The following is a 22826-nucleotide window of genomic DNA, read 5'->3' as shown; positions in this document are numbered from 1 at the left end:
ACTCCTTCAATGGCAAGAATGTCCTTCCTCAGATTAGGAGACCAAAACTGTACGCAATACTCACACTTTAGACCCTGTACAACTGCAGTAAAACCTCCCTGCTCCTATACTCAAATCCTTTTGCTATGAATGCTAACATACCATTCGCCTTCTTCACTGCCTGCTGCACCTGCATGCCTACTTTTAATGACTGGTGTACCATGACACCCAGGTCTCGTTGCATCTCCCCCTTTCCTAATCGGCCACCATTCAGATAAACGTCTACTTTCCCGTTTTTGCCACCAAAGTGGATAACCTCACATTTATCCACATTATACTGCATCTGCCATGCATTTGCCCACTCACCCAGCCTATCCAAGTCACCTTGCAGTCTCCTAGCATCCTCCACACAGCTAACACTGCCCCCCAGCTTTGTGTCATCCGCAAATTTGGAGATGTTGCATTCAATTCCCTCGTCCAAATCATTAATATATATCGTAAATAGCTGGGGTCCCAGCACTGAGCCTTGCGGTACCCCACTAGTCACTGCCTGCCATTCTGAAAAGGACCCGTTTACTCCCACTCTTTGCTTCCTGTTTGCCAGCCAGTTCTCTATCCACATCAATACTGAACCTCCAATACCGTGTGCTTTAAGTTTGTATACTAATCTCTTATGTGGGACCTTGTCGAAAACCTTCTGAAAGTCCAGATATAACACATCCACTGGTTCTCCCTTATCCACTCTACTAGTTACATCCTCGAAAGATTCTATAAGATTCGTCAGATATGATTTACCTTTCATAAATCCATGCTGACTTTATCCAATGATTTCACCACTTTCCAAATGTGCTGCTATCCCATCTTTAATAACTGATTCTAGCAGTTTCCCCACTACCGACGTTAGACTAACTGGTCTGTAATTCCCCGTTTTCTCTCTCCCTCCCTTTTTAAAAAGTGGGGTTACATTAGCTACCCTCCAGTCCTCAGGAACTACTCCAGAATCTAAAGAGTTTTGAAAAACTATCACTAATGCATCCACTATTTCTGGGGCTACTTCCTTAAGTACTCTGGGATGCAGCCTATCTGGCCCTGGGGATTTATCAGCCTTTAATCCATTCAATTTACCTAACACCACTTCCCGGCTAACCTGGATTTCACTCAGTTCCTCAATCTCATTTGACCCCCGGACCCCTGCTATTTCCGGCAGATTATTTATTTCTTCCTTAGTGAAGACAGAACCAAAGTAGTTATTCAATTGGTCTGCCATGTCCTTGTTCCCCATGATCAATTCACCTGTTTCTGACTGCAAGGACATTGCAATGATCACATTGAATGGCGATGCTGGCTCGAAGGGCCAAATGGCCTACTCCTGCACCTATTGTCTATTGTCTAATAACACATGCCCACACCTCTAATCAGAAGATGGACACAAAGTGCTGGGGTAACTCAGCGGGCCTGGCAATATCTCTGGAGAGAAGGAACAGGCAGTGTTTCGGCTGGGGCCCTTCTTCAGACTGAGAGTCAGAGGCGAGGGAAACTGGAGGAATGCAAAGATACAAAACTGCTCTGAGCGGCTGTGTGTAGTGTGGTCTCGATTACGATAGAACAGCAGATGCTGGTAAAATCGAAGGCAGGCACAAAACACTGGAGTAACTCAGCGGGTGAGGCAGCATCTATGGTGAGAAGGAATTGGCGACTCGAAACGTCAGCAATTCCTTCTCTCCATAGATGCTGCCTCACCCATTCACTGAGACCTTCTACCCGGTCTCAGTGCATGGAAGTGTTTCCACGCAAGGAATGCGACTGTTGTCTTCTGTATCATTCTTGTGCTTTGGCAGGTAGCCCAAGGGCTGCTAGTGCAGAGATATGAAGCACTGTATTAAATAGCATTGAAGAGGAGCCAGGTGCTTCAGAACATAAGCTTGCTCTTTATTGAAGACTAACAATGACTAACACATGTGGAGATGTAGCATTAGATCACCTGCATACAGTACGTGCCTTACTTACAAACAGATGTACTGCGATCATTTCTTCCTAAAGGGCCTGTCCCACTGTACGAGATAATTCAAGAGTTCTCCCGAGTTTCTCGCTGATTCGAATTCGGAGAATGTCCGTAGCGGGTCCGTAGGAGTTCGTGGATGTCTCGTAGCGGCCCGTACGAGTAAAAAGTAACAATATTTTTCATCACGACATCACACATTTTTCCACAGTGTTGAAAAATGTCACGATTTTACCGGATTTCCCGAGTACCTACCGTTACTCGTACGAGCCGCTAAGAGACATCCACGAACTCCTACGGACCCGCTACGGACATGTTGAAGACGTCCTTCGACTATGTAGAAGACCAGCTACGACTAACTTCGGGAAAATTGGACACTGAATAGTGGAGAGTGAAGACGACCTCCTTCGACTATGATGAAGACTATCTACGACTACCTTCGACTACCCTCGATTACCTACGACTAACATGCCGACCTATTACGACCTACTTCGACTAAACCCTAAACCTACGAGTAAAAGAAATATCGATTTTTTTCCATGGCGACCTATTTTTACTCGCTGGCATTTTTCAGCATGTTGAAAGATACGCCGCGACCTAGCTGAGGCCTCGAGAACGCGGAACCCACTCTCGAGCATGAAGGAGAGTTAAGCCCCTGTCCCACTTTCATGAGTTACTGACGAAATCTCCCGAGTTTTCCCCTTGAATCAAACTCGGAGATGCCGGCCGTAGGTACACGGGGCTATTTGTTTTACTCGTGGACATTTTTCAACATGCTGAAAAAACGTCCCAATTCCCTTGTCAATTCTTCCCTTCCCTCCCGCACCACCCCCTCCCCGGGTACTTTCCGCTGCAACCGCAAGAAATGCAACACCTGTCCCTTCACCTCCCCCCTCGACTCCAGTCAAGGACCCAAGCAATCGTTCCAGGTGCGACAAAGGTTCACCTGCATCTCCTCCAACCTCATCTACTGCATCCTTTGCTCTAGGTGTCAGCTGATTTACATCGGGGAGACTAAGCGTAGGTTGGGCGATCGTTTCGCCGAACACCTCCGCTCAGTCCGCAATAACCAACCTGACCTCCCGGTGGCTCAGCACTTCAACTCCCCCTCCCATTCCCAATCTGACCTCTCTGTCCTGGGTCTCCTCCATTGCCAGAGTGAGCAACAGCGGAAATTGGAGGAACAGCACCTCATATTCCGCCTGGGTTGCTTGCGTCCGGATGGCATTAACATTGAATTCTCCCAATTTTGCTAGCCCTTGCTGTCTCCTCCCCTTCCTTAACCCTCGAGCTGTCTCCTCCCACCCTCCCATCCGCCCGCCCTCGGGCTCCTCCTCCTCCCCTTTTCCTTCCTTCTCCCCCCCCCACCAGTCTGAAGAAGGGTTTCGGCCCAAAACGTTGCCTATTCCCTTCGCTCTATAGATGCTGCTTCACCCGCTGAGTTTCTCCAGCAATTTTGTGTACTCCCGATTTACCTGATGCCCCGAGTACCTACGGCTGGCATTAGGAACCGCTACAAAATATCTACGCTAGGGACTCCTATGGACTCGCTATGAACACTCTCCGAGTTGGAATCAAGGGGAATTCTCCTGAGTAACTCAGGAAAGTGGGACAGGGACGTTACGCAGACCTCCTACGACCTCGTGTCGATCATGCTGCGAGTTACGAGTTGAGGGCAAACTCGCCAGAACTCATGGATTAGGTCGCCCAAGTGGGACAGCCCCTTTAGACTGAACAATCTCAAAGCCAAAGGTATGAGGTAATTGGAAATACAAAGATAAAGCCCAGATAAACAATGGTAAAGCACTATCCAATATTCCAATCGAACAACCTCTACAATTCTGTTGAACTGATATGAAAATAAACATTGGAATCTCAGTCAAAACTGATTATAGTTTCAACGGCACTCAACCGTAAAACACACTTTGCAATTGGCTGTCAACAGCAGAAAATCATCTTCCCCGGACACTTATTATTATTTATTCAAATCGTTTGCTATGTCGCTCTTCCAGGGAGATGCTTAATGCATTTCGTTGTCTCTGTACTGTACACTGACAATGACAATTAAAATTGAATCTGAATCTGAATCTGATTTGTTTTCATTTACATTCGGGTTAATGGGAAAAAAGGTAGGTTGTTTCCAGATCAGAAGTTACTCTTAAGGTCATAAGGAGTAGGAGTAGAATTAGGCCATTCGGCCCATCAAGTATCCTCCACCATTCAATCATGGCTGGTAGATAAAAATGCTGGAGAAACTCAGCGGGTGCAGCAGCATCGATGGAGCGAAGGAAATAGGCAACGTTTCGGGCCGAAACCCTTCTTCAGACTGACTATCTGCAGTTCCTTCTTAAACACATTCAATCATGGCTGATCTGCGAGTGTGGAATTCTCTGCCTCAGAGGGCGGTGGAGGCCGGTTCTCTGGATACTTTCAAGAGAGAGCGAGATAGGGCTCTTAAGGATAGCGGAGTCAGGGGATACGGGGAGAAGGCAGGAACGGGGTACTGATTGTGGATGATCAGCCATGATCACATTGAATGGTGGTGCTGGCTCGAAGGACCGAATGGCCTACTCCTGCATCTATTGTCTATTGTCTACCTCTCCCTCCTAACCCCATTCTCCTGTCTTCTCCCCATAATCCCCGACACCCACACTAACCAAGAATCTATCTATCTCTGCCTTAAAAATATCCTCTGACTTGGCCTCCACAGCCTTCTGTGGCAAAGATTTCCACAGATTCACCACCGTCTGACTAAAGAAATTTCTCCTCATCTCCTTCCTAAAAGAACATCCTTTAATTCTGAGGCTACGACCTCTAGTCCTGGGCTCTCCCACTAGCAGAAACATCTTCTCCACATCCACTCTACACAAGCCTTTCACTATTCTACTGGACTATTCACTAATTTTCACTATTCTACTGGACTATAGGCATCTTGCGTACAGTAAAGGGCCAGTCCCACGAGCATGCGACTCCATGCGGCAAGCACGACCTAACGTGGTCGCTTGAGCCGTACGGCCTCGCGAGGCCGGTCCCACTTCGATCGCCGGAGCCGCATGGAGTTGTGCGGAGCTGGTCCCGACATCGCACGGGGCTCCGAAAAACTGACCGGGTTCATAAATTCCGCGCCGCAGCCGCCTCGACGCTGTACGCACCGTCTCAACGGGCGGGCGCAGCATCTCGACGCACTACGCGGCGCGAACTTCCCGCGGACTTCGCCCGAACTTCGCTCGAACTTCACGTCACTCACTCAACCTCCACGCGGCCCCCGCTTCCGGTTTGGTCGCGCTCGCAGGCCACATGCTCGTGGGACAGGCCCTTAAGGCATCGAGTTGAAACAATCTACCCAAACATTCCTCTTACGTTGCGCGTGATTCAGTTTTCCATTCCTCTTCAAAGGTCTCTCTCTTCCCTCTGCCGCTAGATCTCACTGCCGCAGTCGAATAGGGAACAGCATTTTTTTGATTCAGTTCAGTTCAGTTTCATTTGTCATTTGTAGGTTAACACAGGGTCGACGGTAAAATGTGTTTGACAAGACAACGGGCCACCTCAGCAATAATATTACAAGGGTAAAATTAAGGTAAAAAAAGATAAGATAAAAGTGACATTGGTAGGTAAAAGACAATAATAAATAAAATAATCAACATAGAAACATAGGAAATAGGTGCAGGAGTAGAGGCCATTCGTCCCTTCGAGCCTGCACCGCCATTCAATATGATCATGGCTGATCATCCAACTCCGTATCCCGTACCTGCCTTCTCTCCATACCACCTGATCCCTTTAGCCACAAGGGCCACATCTAACTCCCTCTTAAATATAGCCAATGAACTGGGGCCTCAACTACCCTCTGTGGCAGAGAGTTCCAGAGATTCACCACTCTCTGCGAGAAAAATGTTTTTCTCATCTCAGTCTTAAAGGATTTCCCCCTTATCCTTAAACTGTGACCCCTTGTCCTGGACTTCCCCAACATTGGGAACAATCTTCCTGCATCTAGCCTGTCCAACCCCCTAAGAATTTTGCAAATTTCTATAAGATCCCCCCTCAATCTTCTAAATTCTAGCGAGTACAAGCCGAGTCTATCCAGTCGTTCTTCATATGAAACATCTATGTTTATGAAGGATCTGCAGATGCTGGAAAATCGAAGGTACACAAAAATGCTGGAGAAACTCAGCGGGTGCAGGAGCATCTATGGAGCGAAGGAGATAGGCAACGTTTCGTGCCGAAACATTGCCTATCTCCTTCGCTCCATAGATGCTGCTGCACCCGCTGAGTTTCTCCATCATTTTTGTGTACTTTTAATCAACATCTATGACCGTCTGAAGAAGGGTTTCGACCCGAAACGTTGCCTATCTCCTTCGCTCCATAGATGCTGCTGCACCCGCTGAGTTTCTCCAGCATTTTTGTGTACCTTTAATCAACATCTATGATGCGTTTAGGAGTTCAGAAGCCTGATGGCATGATGGTAAAAACTGTTCTTAAGTCTGGTGGTACGTGCAACCTTGCTCCTGTATCGTCTGCCTGATGGTAACAGGGAGAACAGGCTGCGTGCTGGGTGGCTGTGGTCTTCGATGATGCCGCGTGCCTTCCGCGGGCACCGCCGGTGGCAAATGTCCTGAGTGGCCGGGAGACAGATGTGCTGTGTGCTGTGTGCCGCCTTCACCACTCTGTGTAGTGATGTGCTGCTGTGGGCAGGAACAGTTCCCATACCAGACTGCGATGCAGCCTGTCTGCAGCCTCTCCATGGTGCAACTGTTGAAGTTTGTGAGGATGCTGGCGTTCGTGACAAATTTCCTCAGTCTTCTCAGGTAAAAGAGCCACTGGCGGGCTGTGTCTGCGTGCAGTGTCCAAAAGAGATTCAGATTCAGATTCAATCATTATTTTCATTGTGCAGTGTACAGTACAGAGCCAACGAAATGAAGTTAGCATCTCACCCAGAAGAGCGAGCATAGAATAATGAGAAATAAATATATATACATACAGTAGAAGTAGTAGTGCAGTTTTTCTGGGGGAAGGAGGGTCCGGGGGAGGGAGGTGGAGTGTCTGACAATCACCAAGGTGCAGAGTTGAGTAATGTAACAGCCGCCGGGAAGAAGATGTTCCTCGACCTGCTGGTTCAGCAACGGAGAGACCTGTAGCGCCTCCCAGATGGTAGGAGGGTAAACAGTCCATGGCTGGGGTGAGAGCAGTCCTTGGCGATGCTGAGCGCCCTCCGCAGACAACGCTTGCATTGGACAGACTCAATGGAGGGGAGCGAGGAACCGGTGATGCGTTGGGCAATTTCCACCACCCTCTGCAATGCCTTCCGGTCGGAGACAGAGCAGTTGCCGTACCATACTGTGATGCAGTTGGTAAGGATGCTCTCGATGGTGCAGCGGTAGAAGTTCACCAGGATCTGAGGAGACAGATGGACCTTCTTCAGTCTCCTCAGGAAGAAGAGACGCTGGTGAGCCTTCTTGATCAGAGTTGAGGTATTGTGGGTCCAAGAGAGGTCATCGGAGATGTTGACTCAGTGATTTCACACAGAGAGTGGCGAGTCTCTGGAACTCTCCGCCACAGAAGCTAGTTGAGGCCACAGTTCATTGGTTATATTTAAGAGCGAGTTAGATGTGGCCCTTGTGGCTAAAGGGATCTGGGGATATAGAGAGAATGCAGGGATGGGATACTGAGTTGGATGATCAGCCATGATCATATTGAATGGCGGTGCAGGCTCGAAGGGCCGAATGGCCTACCCCTGCACCTATTTGTTTCTATGTGCACACCGAGGAACTTGAATCTGCTGGCCCTTTCAACCTCAGCATCACCGATGTGGATGGTGAGGCGGCCCCTTTGGTCCACGATCATCATCTCTTTAGTTTTGCTGACATTGAGAGAGAGGATATTTTCCTGGGCACCAGCTGTTTAGTTTCTCTACCTCCTCTCTTTACCGGAGGAATCACGAAAATTCCCGCTGAATTACTCTCAGACGACTGAACACATGTTTCCAAAACCCCTCGTCGAGACTTCAGAGGCAAGAAAAACAAGAGAGAAACATGCAACGCTTTTCCAAAAAAAAACGAATTCTACATCCTGCGAGGCGGAGGAAGGCAGCTGCTTTTCTACTCTTGGCTGGCATGGGTTGTCTGAAGCGCTGGTATTAAATGCAGGCAGCTGAACACTAATTAATCTGTTGGAATTGATCTAGCCTTAATTGGACATGCTTACAAAGACCAGTGGGAGATATCCATGTGCCAGAGCACAGACATATTGGCTTTCTGCTCTCCTCTCTCTGAAATACTTGGAACGGGATTTATACACTTTCCAATATAGGCTTCTTTTAAAATGACAAAGTACTGTTTTACAAAGGACTGTTTACAGAGGACTTAATGGTCTTTAAGACGGATGTTTCCAGCAGTACTTTCCTTCATTAGTTTAGTTTAGTTTAGAGACACAGCTCGGAAGTAGACCATCTAGTCCGTGGAGGTCATAGAAACATAGAAACATAAAAAAACAGGCGCAGGAGTAGAGGCCATTCGACCCTTCGAGCCTGCACCGCCATTCAATATGATCATGGCTGATCAACCAACTCAGTATCCTGTACCTGCCTTCTCTCCATACCCGCTGATCCCTTTAGCCACAAGGGCCACATCTAACTCCCTCTTAAATATAGCCAATGAACTGTGGCCTCAACTACCTTCTGTGGCAGAGAATTCCACAGATTCACCACTCTCTGTGTGAAAAATGTTTTTCTCATCTCGGTCCTAAAAGATTTCCCCCTTATCCTTAAACTGTGTGACCCCTTGTCCTGGACTTCCCCAACATCGGGGGACAATCTTCCTGCATCTAGCCTGTCCAACCCCTTAAGAATTTTGTAACTCGTTGAGGAAGGCTCTATAACCCCATTTAAATGAAATTTGGACAGGTAAAGATTGAGGATGTCGGCCAAATGCGGGCAAATTGAACAAGCTGAGTGGAGGTATCTTGGTCTGCATGGACCAGTTGGACCTGCTTCATAGGCCCGAGTCTATGATTCTATGACGATGACTCTGAGCTATCTTCGATGGGCTATCTTGGCCGGCATGGATGGGTTGGGCCGAAGGGCCAGCTTCCACCCTGTATGAGTCTATGATGATGACTGACTTAGATGGGGCATCTTGGTTGAAATGTCCCCGACTTGCGACTTGGCCCTTCACTCGCACGCACGCAACCCCACGGCTTTCTTTCCCATTTCTATTTTTCGATGCACATCTTTTGAACTGAAATCTTGCCCGTAGCCCGTGCCCTGGCCGAACTGCTTGCGTCTTGTGTTATTTCCCTTCCATGTTCCCTCTCGGATGCTGAAAATGCTCATCACTCTTTGGCCATGAAAGAAGGCAGGTAATTAGACCATCAGCCGCCAGTGTAGATCATGTAACAATGTGTGGGCGTCAGTAACAATCAGTCTTGTCAATGACTCCCCACAGGTCACCTATTCACTGGCGAGAAAATATTATTGCTCTTTGTGCACTGACGAGTTACAGAAAGCATTCCATTCTCTTTTAAAGTCCAGCTCTTTAAAGTTGTGCAAGAGCGCACCAAGTGACTTTTGATCAGTTTACTGACAATGCTCTCGTGACCTGGGTCCAATGTCAACTTGCGTACATTGGTTTAAATGGGACATCTTTCTCTTAATAGACAAAAGGTGCAGGAGTAGGCCATTCGGCCCTTCGAGCCAGCACCGCCATTCAATGTGATCATGGCTGATCATCCCCAATCAGTACCCCGTTCCTGCCTTCTCCCCATATCCCCTGACTCCGCTATCTTTAAGAGCCCAATCTAGCTCTCTCTTGAAAGCATCCAGAGAACCTGCCTCCACCGTCCTCCGAGGCAGAGAATTCCACAGACTCGCCACTCTCTGTGAGAAAAAGTGTTTCCTCGTCTCCGTTCTAAATGGCTCACCCCTTATTCTTAAACTGTGGCCCCTGGTTCTGGACTCCCCCAACATCGGGAACATGTTTCCTGCCTCTAGCGTCTCCAAACCCGTAACAATCTTATATGTTTCAATGTGGCAGAAGAGAGACAAGCGGTTGGAGTCGAGAGCGTTTCGATTTTTTCGGTGACTGCCGGTATAATTGACTGACATATCAGGTCACCGACAAATTTGCGGCATGACGCTGCGTGATGACGTATTGACGTGCGGCGTTTTTTCAAGTGTCGCAACATTTTTTTGTCGCCGCTGGATTTTGAAAGTTTCGAAATCTTTTGGCGACACCGATATACGACGCCGGCAGTCGCCGAAAAAAGTTGCCAAGTGGGACGGGCCCTTTATTCGCAACAGCAGAACAGGTCGTAAGGTCGTAAAGCGATTCGAGCAGAAATAAGCCAATTGACTTCTCCATTTAATCATGGCTGATCTATCTCTCTCCCCCCCCAACCCCACTCCCCTGCCTTCTCCCCATAACCCCCAACATACTGTAAACACACCACATGATAAACAAAAAATAAATAAATTAGTCATAGTGATACAGCGTGGAAACAGGCCCTTCGGCCCAACTTGCCCACACCGGCCAACAGGCCCCGGCTACACTAGTACCACCTGTCTGTGTTTGGTCCACATCTCTCTAAACCTGTCCTATCCATGTTCCTGTCTGCTGTCTGCTGTATTCTATATTCTACCTGTATCAGGGCTGCCAATGTTGGGTGAGGATTGGGAGGGAGAAATTGCAAGAGACCAAGCCCGAGGGAGTGCAGTGACCGAGGAGGGTAGGGGGGGGAGAGGGTACAATCTGGTGCATACTGTAGCGAGTCTTTTAACTTACACTTGAATGCAAAATTTATGCTTTAAATTGGATTAGCTATGAATAAGGTTAGGCTAAATTACATTCCTAACTACATTCCACAGTAGAGCCAGGCTCTGATCAACAGGTGCAGCACATGAACGATCTCAGTGTATTCATGTATGGAAATCAGATCATAATCAAGCACTTGGGCCATGTTGACCAACCTGGGTCTCATTGCCCACCGGGTACTATTCCTGACCCTGACTCCAGTTGCATACCTTCTCTCATTCCTGACCCTGAGTCCAGCCTTATACCTGGCCCCCTATTCTACCCTGATCATAGCTGCTTACCTGCTTAGGTTCCCAGTGCTGAACACTCCCATTGTCCCAGCTTTGACTGCACACCTAGTACTATTCCAGACCTTGATGCTGGATGCACACTTGGCCTTGCTCCTAGCCCCTCTGCACTGACAATATATCTGGCCCACACATAAAGCCCCATATCTGACCCCCTGGACTTAACCTATAACGTTCAAGTCCACAGGTGCTTATCTAATGCAGGAATCTTTTATGGGGCACTTCACGGACCAAATTTTGGATAACAAAATCTGCTACATCCATTGGCTTCCTTGTTATCTAACATGCTAGTTACTTTGTCAAAGAAGTCATCAATTGGTTGAACACAATTTCTCATCCATAAAATTATACTCACTCAGCTGTATAAGTATTCTGTTACCATTTCCTTCATTTTCCTAACAAACTGTCCTGAAGTCATTTTCACCCTCAATATTTTAAGTAATTTGCTGTCTTCCTCTCAGCTGGAACTTTTCCGAAATGCAATGTCAAATAACTATATATTTAAGCAATAATATCCTATTTAATGTGATGTTGAGAGTACATCATATTTTCTGTGGTATTCATAACACAACAATGATAAAAAGATCTTTGTTTTGATTGCACCAACCAACATGCATACATTATTATACTACAGTTAATATGTACCGAGGGTAAATTTTTGTTCCAATGCTCCCCATTCCCAAGTACTTTTACATTGAAGTGATTGAAATCCAAGTGAAGTTTAAATGGCATCAAAAAAATAAAACCTCCGGAATGGATGATATTCATTATGTGGTTGGTTGGAGTCAGTATCAGCACAATTACTATATTAAACTTTGAATTGTCAGATGTCCTAGTTCAAGCTAAAACTAAAGACAAATAATAACGTCCTCACACATTCCCCTGCAAGTATCTCTGTCACTCCTTTAAAATATGCCCCTTCTTTGAACAAGCTCTTAAACATTGCATCTGAATCAGTTTCCATCTGATTATACTCCCTGAAGATGTTCATCTACGTGTTCAATTAATAAAACAATGAGATTGAGGACATTTCTATTCAACCTGTTAAAAGAATTTGGAGATGGGGTGGTTTAGAAATAATCAGTGAGGTAAACAAACATAATAGTTGAGTGGCAAATGACAATAGTGCTACCTTCCCTGATGGAAATAATGGGTTATCGGGGCTGTATGTTGTGACAGACAGCCCGACACCTTGCATGTCATTTTAATATTACACTTATCCCATCCCCCTGGATATTCCAAATTAATAAATTAAGGTTTTGCCAACTAATTACAAATCAGGCTAATTACAAACCAATAACACTAGCCAACTCCGAAACATGAAGCGCTGTGCATTGGGATCCAGACATCACGGACAACTGGCCTCAGTTCCCCGCTCACATCTGGCAGTACTCTCCGTCTGAACCAAGAGCCACAGAATGTTTATGAAAGTGGGGGAGCTGAGCGATCACTGATCACTGGTCTTGGGGGTACCCGGGGAGGGAGTGGAGCGACCCAGTGGGGGGGAGGGTGTGGGAGGGGGGTGCCTGGTAGGGATCCCCAGGGTAGGGACCTTTTGAAATTTGATGGATTAAAATCATGTTTTAGTGCATTGTAGAAGTATGATTTCAATGTTTTTAGTTTGAAGTATTTTTAAGAGGTAACTTTTTAAGGAAGGAGTAACATTTTCCACACAAAGGGCGGTGGGTGTATGGAACAAGCTGCCAGAGGAGGTAGTTGAGGCAGGGACCATCCAAACATTTGAGAAACAGTTAGACTGATACATGGATAGGACAGGTTTGGAGGGATATGGACCAAAAGCAGGTAGCGTAGCTGGGACATGTTGGCGTGTGTGGGCATGTTGGGCCGAAGGGCCTGTTTTCACACTGTATCACTCTATGACTACATTATACCTCCACCATGCATGAATGCTTCAAAATCAAGTAGTCGAGTTTTATTACCATATACTCAAGCATAGAAACATAGACAATAGGTACAGGAATAGGCCATTCGGCCCTTCAAGCCAACACTGCCATTCAATATGATCATGGCTATTCATCTAAAATCAGTACATCTTTCCTGATTTTTCTCCATATCCCTTGATTTTGTTAGCCCCAAGAACTAAATCTAACTCTCTCTTGAAAACATCCAGTGAATTGGCCTCCACTGTCTTCTGTGGCAGAGAATTCCACAGATTCACAAATTTCTGGGTGAAGAAAGTCTGTCCTCATCCAAGTCCTAACTGCCCCCCCCCCCCTTTTTTCTTAAACTGTGACCCCTGGTTCTGAATTCCCCCAACATCGGGAACATTTTTCCTGCAGTTACAGTAAGTGAAAATCCAGCAGGCAAGCAGGATGCTTTCACCAACCACCCCCATTTGAAGGCCACTATCTTCCACTGCTTCAACCCAGTGCTTGGTACCTACTTCCAGCAGCCACTGGTTGTCCTCCAGGATGCACCGAGCCACAGCCTGATCCATGCCGGTCACCAGGGCAAATTTGGCACAGAGACTCTCACGGCAGCGTCGCAACGCTTCCGACGAACGTCTGGGACTTTTGCACTGAGGCTGCTCCATGGCTGGAGCTGCAGCGAGCGACTCGCCAGCCCCCCCAAACACTAACCAGCCCCGACTCCACGTCTGCATCTGCCCCCGCCACTCATCCCTCCCTCATCCCCACCACCCCCGGCCCATGCAGTTGATATTAGTTTTGAAATTCTGGTTGATCACAGGACTGCTCACGACAGAGCGTGAGAAATTCTGTGATCAGCGTGAGAGTGTGAGAATTTGGTGAAATGCGTGATTCTCACGCTCAATGCGTGAGAGTTGGCGGCTCTGCTGTATTCTGCTCTTAACATGAAGTAATGAGCAGACGCTGGTTTATACCGAAGTGCTGCTGGAGTAACTCAGCGGGTCAGGCAGCATCTCTGGAGGAAAAATAATGGGTGACAATTCGGGTCGGCATTCGGCTTCAGGCTGAAAGTAGAGGGGAGGGAACTGGAGGTGAGAAAAGGCCAGGAATGGCAGATGTTGGTTTACAAAAAAAGACACAAAGTGCTGGACTAACTCAGCGGGTCTGGAGAACATGGATAGGTCCTGCTTTGGGTTGGGACCTTTAGCTGACGATGGGGTGATCGATGGACAGTGTGGAGTCGGTGGGCACGAGGGCCTGTTTCCATATTGTGTCTCTAAACAAAACTCCACGTAAATGCAATCAAGTCATGTTCAAATATAATGGGTTTGGTTTAGAGATGCAGCATAGAAACAGGTCCCTTTGGCCCACCGAGTCCACACTGACCATCGATGGCCCGCTCACACTAGTTCTATGTTATCCCATTTTCTCATCCACTCCTTACACACCAGAGGCAAATTACAGAGGCCAATTAACCTACAAACCCGAACGTCTTTGGTATAGAACGCTGGGGGAGATACAGAATACAGAATATAGTTCTCAGCACATCAGGTCCAAAGAGAAAATGAGTGAGCTTATAGCTGAGGATTTTATCAGCAAACTCACCAGAAGACAATAATTGGCTTCTCACACAGCGAGGACTTGTCACTTTTCAGCAGGTAACACCAGTTGCATCGTATAACGCTGAATGGCATGTGGACATCTCTGCCTGATTCAGACCTATCCGAGTGGGCTGATGCCTTGTTGAAATGTCAAAGCAATGATTAGCAGACGAGGCTTGAGCAGTACAGAGAAAGCTCTGTGTTGTTCTCCAACGCACACACACACACACACACACACACACGCTGATTAGAGTGCAGGCATTTGCTGCCTTCCCCATGAAGGCTGATCCCCACTGTAAATACACTTGTACGGAGCTATGTTTTAGCCGCTGAGCTCGCATTTCATTTCTGCCCATACAAGGATGAAAGGAATCGAACCGAGTAACACAGGGAGAACACTCACTGAGATGGTGGAATGACAATTGAGCTCCACCCTGTGGAAGTTATTTTAGTTTAGTTTAGAGACACAGCGCAGAAACAGGCCCTTCGGCCCACCGAAGTCCGTGCCGACCAGCGATCCCCGCACGCTAACACTATCCTACACACTAGGGACAACTTACAGTATTATGCCCCTGTCCCACTAAGGAAACCAGAACGGAAACCTCTGGAGACTTTAAGCCCCACCCAAGGTTTCCGTGCGGTTCCTGGAGGTTGCAGGTGGTTGCCGGAGGTTGCAGGTAGTGGAAGCAGGTAGGGAGACTGACAAAAAACCTCCGGGAACCTCCAGGAACGGCACGGGAACCTTGGGTGGGGCGCAAAGTCTCCAGAGGTTTCCGTTCAGGTTTCCTAAGTGGGACTGGTGTAACGGGTATAGCTTGGACCCAATAGCAGCACAGAATCAGGCAGGTATAATTGGTAATGAACCTTATTACGATACTGTAACACAGAGTAGTAACACAGGAATGGGTACACCGTACTCACACAGAGGCTCAGGATTGAGAGAGGGTTCCAAAGAGGGGCAGGCAGGAGACGTAGTCGGGGTAGCGGAAGGTCCGGTAACCAGGAGATCCAACACACGATGCAAACAAACCAGCGAGGGACAGACGAAAGGAGAGTCGAAGCCAGGCAGGAAGTCGAGGAGCCGTTGCAGGGATACACCAAACAGCCCAGGAGAGAGGCAGACAGAAACCAGGAGGTACGGGGCGAAGGCCGTGGTCGGGGACAGAAGGCTGAGGTGCTATCCGGGAAGACGACAGGACGGAATGGTCAGGGGCAGGCAGGTTCGAATCCGTGTAGGCAGTCGGGAAATCGCTGGAGAGTCTTGCATGAATGCTGAGAACAATCTGGCACTGTGTGAATGGTGAGGAGAGTCTATATACCGGGTTAATTGGTGATCAGAGGCAACTGAGTGCAACAGGTGAGGAGAGTTGGGCTGATGAGAGGGGAGTGGCAGGCAGGCAGGTGAGGAGAAGGAGGGACCGGTGGAAAAGTACTGAGAGGTGAAGTGGATGAGAATGAGGAGAGGGCAGACTGTGACAACTGGGGCATTACAAAGGCCAATTCGCTGATAAACCTGTACGTCTTTGTAGTGTGGGAGGAAACCGGAGCACCCCGGAAAAAATTCACGCAGGTCACGGGGAGAACATACAAACACCGTGTAGACAGCACCCGTAGTCAGGATTGAACCCGGGTCTCTGTTGCTGTGAGGCAGCAACTCTACTGCTGTGCCACCGTGCCGGCCGCTACCAAATGCTATTTGATAGCATGTTTAGCTGCTCAGAATGATTACTGGCACAGCTAACTATAGGGACATCAGGCAAGAGGTACAGAAGTGTGAAAACGCACACCTCCAGATTCAGGGACAGATTGTTATCAGGCATCTGAACCATCCTATCACCAACTAGAGAGCGGTCCTGACCAGGGCCGTCTTAACACATGGGCAGTTGCCCAGCGCCCCACGAGCATAGGGGCCACGCTAATCTATGTATTGTAGAATGTTATTGTAGAACATGAAAACGGAGAAGAACATGGCAAGTGCATGACGGCATATTTGATTCGGCATAAAGAAACTGGAAGTGTAGGGGCCCCAGTGCACTGCTTTGCCCGGGGGCCTAGAATGCTGTTAAGACCGCCCTGGTCCAGACATCCCATCTACCTTATTGGAGAACCTCGTACTATCTTTAAATTGGACGTTACCTTGCACTAAACGTTATTCCCTTTTTCCTGCTCTGCACACTGTCGACGGCTCTATTGTAATCATTAGAGCCAGGATTTTGCCATGAATGCTGTAAGTACCTTTTCATGCCTTTTTTGATGATTTCACCAAGATAATGCCTTTTTCACAATCGAAGCCTAAATCAGCCTTTTTTTGGCCATTTTGCTAAATGGTTGTGGTATTTTCTCTAATTGTACCATGATCACAATGACATTTTCTTTGTTAACACATTAATATTAATAAGTTATTATTAACGTGTTAACATAGTATAACTTACAAGAATGTTTCCACCACCGGGGCAAAACCGGGGGCGCCACTGTCGGTCATTCATTCGTTCATGCCACTGCCCGCTGGTTCAGTCTTCTCCAAGATCTATTTAAGAAAGAACTGCAGATGCTGGAAAAATCGAAGGTAGACAAAAAAATGCTTGAGAAACTCAGCGGGTGAGGCAGCATCTATGGAGAGAAGGAATAGGCGACATTCCGGGTTGAGACCCTTCTTCAGGCTGATGTGGGGGGGGGGCAGGAAAAAGAAAGGAAGAGACGGAGACAGTAGGACTAGAAGGAAAGCTGGGAAGGGTGAGGGGGAGGAGGGAGAAGACAAGGACAATCTAAAATTAAATAAGTCAATGTTGATACCACTGGGGTGCAAACTACCCAAGCGAAATACCCAAGCTTGTCTCCTCACTACATTTATTTCTGGCTCCAGTTGCAAATCTGAGTTTTCGAATGATCTGTGTAAGGCATTCATTGATGCTGGAATTCCACTGTGGAAATTGGAAAACAAATCTCTCAAAGGTTTTTTAGAGAAATACACAGAGGAACATATACCAAGCGAGTCATCATTGCGGAAAAATTATGTTGACAGCAAATTCAACATTACTGTGCAGAAAATTAGAGATTAAGTTGCTTGCAACACAACATGGATCTCAATAGACTAGACAACAGATGCTGTGGGGAGATGTGTTTCCAATGTGGTCATCGGAAGTATTGGAGAAGTCAAACAGCTCAACCATTGCTCAGTTGTTTACATCTTCACTTGCTGTACCTTGGCCAGAAGGTATAAAACATGCGAACGTTCTTCTGTTTGTGACTGATGCAGCTCTGTACATGAAAAAAGCTTCTCGTAAAGTTTTATTCCCCAAAATGTTGCATTTGACATGCTTAACACAAGGACTTCATAGAGTTGTCAAGTACATATGTAGCTTGTTTCCAAATGTTGGTCGCCTAGTTTCCAATGTCAAGAAAATCTTCCTCAAAGCACCGTCACGTGTGCAGTTGTTCAAGGAAATGATACCCGAGATTCCGCTACCTCCTCAGCCCGTTTTGACCAGGTTTTGACTAGGTGGGATACATGAATCTCTGTTGTACTCTACTATGCTGCAAATTTTGAAAGATAAAATAAATCGTCAACTTTTTTGAAATCATACAGAAAAAAGTCCCTCCACTGCGATCTTGTGGTTATTGCTTCCAATTTTGCAAACTTCCCACAAGCTATCACTTCCCTTGAGAAACATGGTGAAACGTTAGTAAATAACTTGCAGGTTTTCAACAAAGTAACTGACGATATCCGTAAAATTCCTGGCGATGCAGGTAAAGGTATACAAGGAAAATGTGAGCGAGTGATTTTAGCTAACACAGATCTTGAATAAATACAAAACATAGCTAAAGTTCTCAAAGGTAGTTGTAATGCACACGATATCGACATGAATATAGAGTCTGTAGCTTGTTTCGGGTATGCACCAGTGACCTCGTAGAAAGACGTTTTTCACAACTGAAGCATATTCTGCCTGACAGACGGCAATTTAACATCAGATAATTTGGAAAAAAATGCTAATAATTTTGTGCAACTAGGCAACTTTGGTCATTTAATGTAGAATACCTTTATATTATCATTTTTAACCATATTTTGGTGGTGGAAATAAATGCTTTTTTTATGCCTTTTTTGGTTAACATGCCTTTTTTGTGCGTTTTTTGTAATTTTATTTTGCCTGCCTATTTGAGAGTTTTTTAGCGCCTAAACATCCTGGCTCTAGTAATCATGAATAGTCGTCTCGCAGAGTGAATAACACGCGATAAACAGCTTTTCACTGTACCTCAGTACACTTAACACTAATAAACTAAACTAAGCTAACTGCTGGAGTAACTCAGCGGGTCAGGCAGCATCTCTGGAGAACATGGATAGGCAAGGTTTTGGGCATTACTCCAGCAATTTGCATCTATCTTTGGCATAAACCAGCATCTGCAGTTCCTTCCTGCACATTTTGTTAAACCAAGGAGATACCAGCGAACAGCAGGGAGCATGCGATGAAAGATACAAAACGCCAGAGTAACTCAGCGGGACAGGCAGCATCTCTGGAGAACATGGAATGGGCGATGTTTCAGGTCGAGACCCTTCTTCAGACTGATGTTAGGGGAGTAAGACGGGTGAGGAGAACTGGGAAGGGGGAGGGGATGGAGAGAGAGAGAGAGGGAAAGCAAGGGTTACTTGAAGTTAGAGAAGTCAATGTTCATACCGCTGGGGTGTAAGCTACCAAGCGAAATATGAGGTGCTGCTCCTTCAATTTGCGCTGGGCCTCACTCTGGCAATGGAGGAGGCCCAGGACAGAAAGGTCAGTGTGGGTATGGGAGGGGGAGTTAAAGTGCTGAGCAACGGGGCGATCAGGTCGGTTCGGGTTGTCTGAGCGGAGGTGTTGAGCGAAACGATCGCCAAGCCTGCGCTTGGTCTCACCGATATACAGGAGATACAGGATACACCGTCTCTTCACTCTATCTATTCCCCCTCATGGTTTTGCACTGGTCTCTGTGCGATGTATTAACCACAGTCCAGCATTAACCACTGTATTTAATCACGTGATGCCCTTAATGAGGTAAATTTGACTAATTGTGCGCCCATTGTAATGGTTAATTGGACTACTCTTGAGGGGCAGTAAATGTCATTAGCTGCGTGATTTGCTTCTGTGAGGCTCATCCGACTAACATCTAATTTTTGCTGTACAATTTCAGCTGCTAATTAAGATTAGTTTATATGGCTCATTAATACTGTTTAAAAGAACACATGTATCCATCAACCAGTGACAATAGAGATTGTATCCACTTTCCTGGGCATTAGTATTGTACGGAGCATTTATGATCATTATTAGATGAGATCATTTGAACATGAACACAATTAGACAGTCATATCGTGATACAGCATAGAAACAGGCCCTTCACTGAGAGCAAGCACGCAGGTACAACCACGGCCGGCCCTAGGCCAATTGGACCGATTTTTCCCAATTGGGCCCAGCGTTAATTTTCCGTATTTCATATGGAAATACAAATTCGCTTTGGTAAATAAAGATTTAAAAAAAACATTCACCAACACGGATTTTTTTTACAAAACTTACATGGTTTTGTACATGGAATACAAGCGCTGTACGACTATCAGACACAAACGATGTGTTAACGACTGTAGCACTTGTGTTAACAAGTAGTTAACAAGTAGTTATCCAATGCGTCATCAATGCATGGATCCCCATTCCTCAGTAAATGTGTAATTGTGTTTTAGAAGTATTAATGATGCTGCGTTCCTTTGAATACAATTCCCGTGGCGTCAGTAACACCTCTTCAAAACATAATTACATTTTACTCAGGAATGTAGATTGATGCATTCATGACACATTGAATTTCTTAAAACTCACCATCATGAGCAAAGATCTTATAGCTCCAGCTCCACTATAAGATCTTTGATCATGAGTGAGAACTTCTTGGTCTGCAGCAGGTTAGTCATTCAATTTGCCTGCCAACCCACGTTGTGTCTCTCTGTCTTTCGCTCTCTCCCTCCCTCTCTCTCGCGTGCGCGCTCTCTCTCTCTCCCGTTCCCCACCACTCTCTCTTGCTCTCTCGGCATTCCCGGAATCATTGACGTTTTGCAGTATACATAAATGCTGGAGAAACTTAGCGGGCGAGGCAGCATCTACGGAGCGAAGGGAATATGCAACGTTTCGGGTCGAAATCCTTCTTCAGACCCGGCTATTTCCTTCGCTCCATAGATGCTGCCTTACACCCGCTGAATTTCTCCAGCATTTTTGTCTACCTTCGATTTTCCAGCATCTACAGTTCCTTCTTAGACGTTTCTTAGAAAGGATTTGAGTATAGGAGCAGGGAGGTTCTACTGCAGTTGTACGGGGTCTTGGTGAGACCACACCTGGAGTATTGCGTACAGTTTTGGTCTCCAAATCTGAGGAAGGACATTATTGCCATAGAGGGAGTGCAGAGAAGGTTCACCAGACTGATTCCTGGGATGTCAGGACTGTCTTATGAAGAAAGACTGGATAGACTTGGTTTATACTCTCTAGAATTTAGGAGATTGAGAGGGGATCTTATAGAAACTTACAAAATTCTAAGGGGTTGGACAGGCTAGATGCAGGAAGATTGCTCCCGATGTTGGGGACGTCCAGGACAAGGGGTCACAGCTTAAGGATAAGGGGGAAATCCTTTAAAACCGAGATGAGAAGAACTTTTTTCACACAGAGAATGGCGAATCTCTGGAACTTTCTGCCGCAGAGGGTAGTTGAGGCCAGTTCATTGGCTATATTTAAGAGGGAGATAGATGTGCCCCTTGTGGCTAAGGGGATCAGAGGGTATGGAGAGAAGGCAGGTACGGGATGCTGAGTTGGATGATCAGCCATGATCATATTGAGTGGCGGTGCAGGCTCGAAGGGCCGAATGGCCTACTCCTGCACCTAATTTCTATGTTTCTATGTTCTGTAGTGATGGCTGCATCTGCGGTTCCTATCTGTTGGGGGGGTTGGGGGAGGGGAGGGGGGGGAGAGAGGGGGAGAGAGTCCTGGCCCGTGGCGGCTCCTGATAACTGATATGTTCCCTCCGCGGGTGCTGCCTTGCCCGCTGAGTTCCTCCAGCACTCTGTTTTTTGTTTGGCTCTGAAGTTGAAGGTGGACCTCCCTTTGTCTACCTTCAACTCCCTGTCTGTGGTGGCTCAGCGGGACGGGCAGGGGCTCTGGGGAGAGGGTTGCAGTTCGGATCGAGACCCTTCTTCAGACACTCACTAGCACTCTCACCGACGAGAGTTCAGCTCAGTGTGAAGAAGGGTCTTCTCTCCAGAGTCGCTGCGCTGCCTGTCCTGCTGAGCTACTCCAGCTTTTGTCTATCTTCAATTTCAGAATTAGATAAAATTGCAGACTTGATTTTTAAAATCTTAAAATTTTGTAAGATTGCTGGAAAATGTACCTGCACCTTGGAGGCCGAAGGTTCGGTTGTTAGCCAAGAAGGATAGACTTTGTTATCCCTCAGTACAGCAACATCAGGAACGATGTTACTATACTGAATTATGGCCAAGTCTATCCCTCATTGAGAGGAGCTGATGGGAAGCGGTTGTACAGTGGGAAGGGGGGGGGGGGTGGGGGAGTTCCTTTCACAGCGTGTGGGTAGTCTGTCCAGAGGTAAAGTTGCGGGGAGGGCAGGAGGGTTGAGAAGGAGGGATCGGCCAGGGATCATCCAGCTCAAGAGCGGGTCAGCGGGCGATAGATAACAGAACAGCAGGCAGTGGAGCTTACTCCACGTGTCAGTCTGAGTAACCTCCACCGCCCGCTGTGATGTTATCCATCGCCCGCTGACCCACTCCGCTCTATGATTTTTTGCTCTTGAGCTGGTCCCCTCACTGTTCAGACGGAGAGCACTGCCAGAGGTGAGCGGGCCGGCAGAAGGTGCTGAGATGGCAGTCGGTTCCGCTGGCCGGTGATGGAGGCCGCTCGTAGCCACACGAGCGGCTTCCCTCCCCGGCCACAATGCGGTGGAACCCGGAGCGCCGCGGCAGCAGTGAGTTAGCGTTACCGGCATGAACCCGACCCCCTCCTTCTCAACGCTCCTTCCCTCCCCGCAACTTTAACCCTGGCTAGACTTCCCCCCCCCCACACGCTGTGAAAGGAACTCTCCCCCGAATTGTCATGTAACTCACGATACGCGACTCATTTATAATTATTTATTTATATTTCTACGAAAAATGTTCCCAATAGGGCCCCGCACCTCCTAAGGCCGGCCCTGGGTACAGCAGGCAGTGATGAAAGCTAATGGCATGTTGGCCTTCTTAGCGAGAGGATTTGGGTTTAGGAGCAAAG

At 47.1% G+C, this 22826-nt stretch overlaps 1 protein-coding gene across 2 annotated transcripts in view; it reads right to left on the bottom strand.

The window, feature by feature from the left end:
- sgcd (sarcoglycan, delta (dystrophin-associated glycoprotein)) overlaps nucleotides 1-22826 on the bottom strand; it is a 202320-nt gene that overhangs the window by 126359 nt on the left and 53135 nt on the right. The window contains exon 1 of one of the 2 annotated variants that reach the window (XM_055643330.1): nucleotides 14561-14769. The exons of the other annotated variant lie outside the window; for it this stretch is intronic. The gene's annotated coding sequence lies outside the window, so the exon portion shown is untranslated. Of the gene's footprint in view, nucleotides 1-14560; nucleotides 14770-22826 lie in introns of those variants that run through there. 2 annotated transcript variants of the gene reach the window in all.

This window comes from Leucoraja erinacea, chromosome 11 (assembly GCF_028641065.1).
Source record: "Leucoraja erinacea ecotype New England chromosome 11, Leri_hhj_1, whole genome shotgun sequence".
NCBI lineage: Eukaryota > Metazoa > Chordata > Chondrichthyes > Rajiformes > Rajidae > Leucoraja > Leucoraja erinaceus.
Note: the sequence above shows the minus strand (reverse complement) of the source record. Positions and strands in the feature narration are given on the sequence as shown.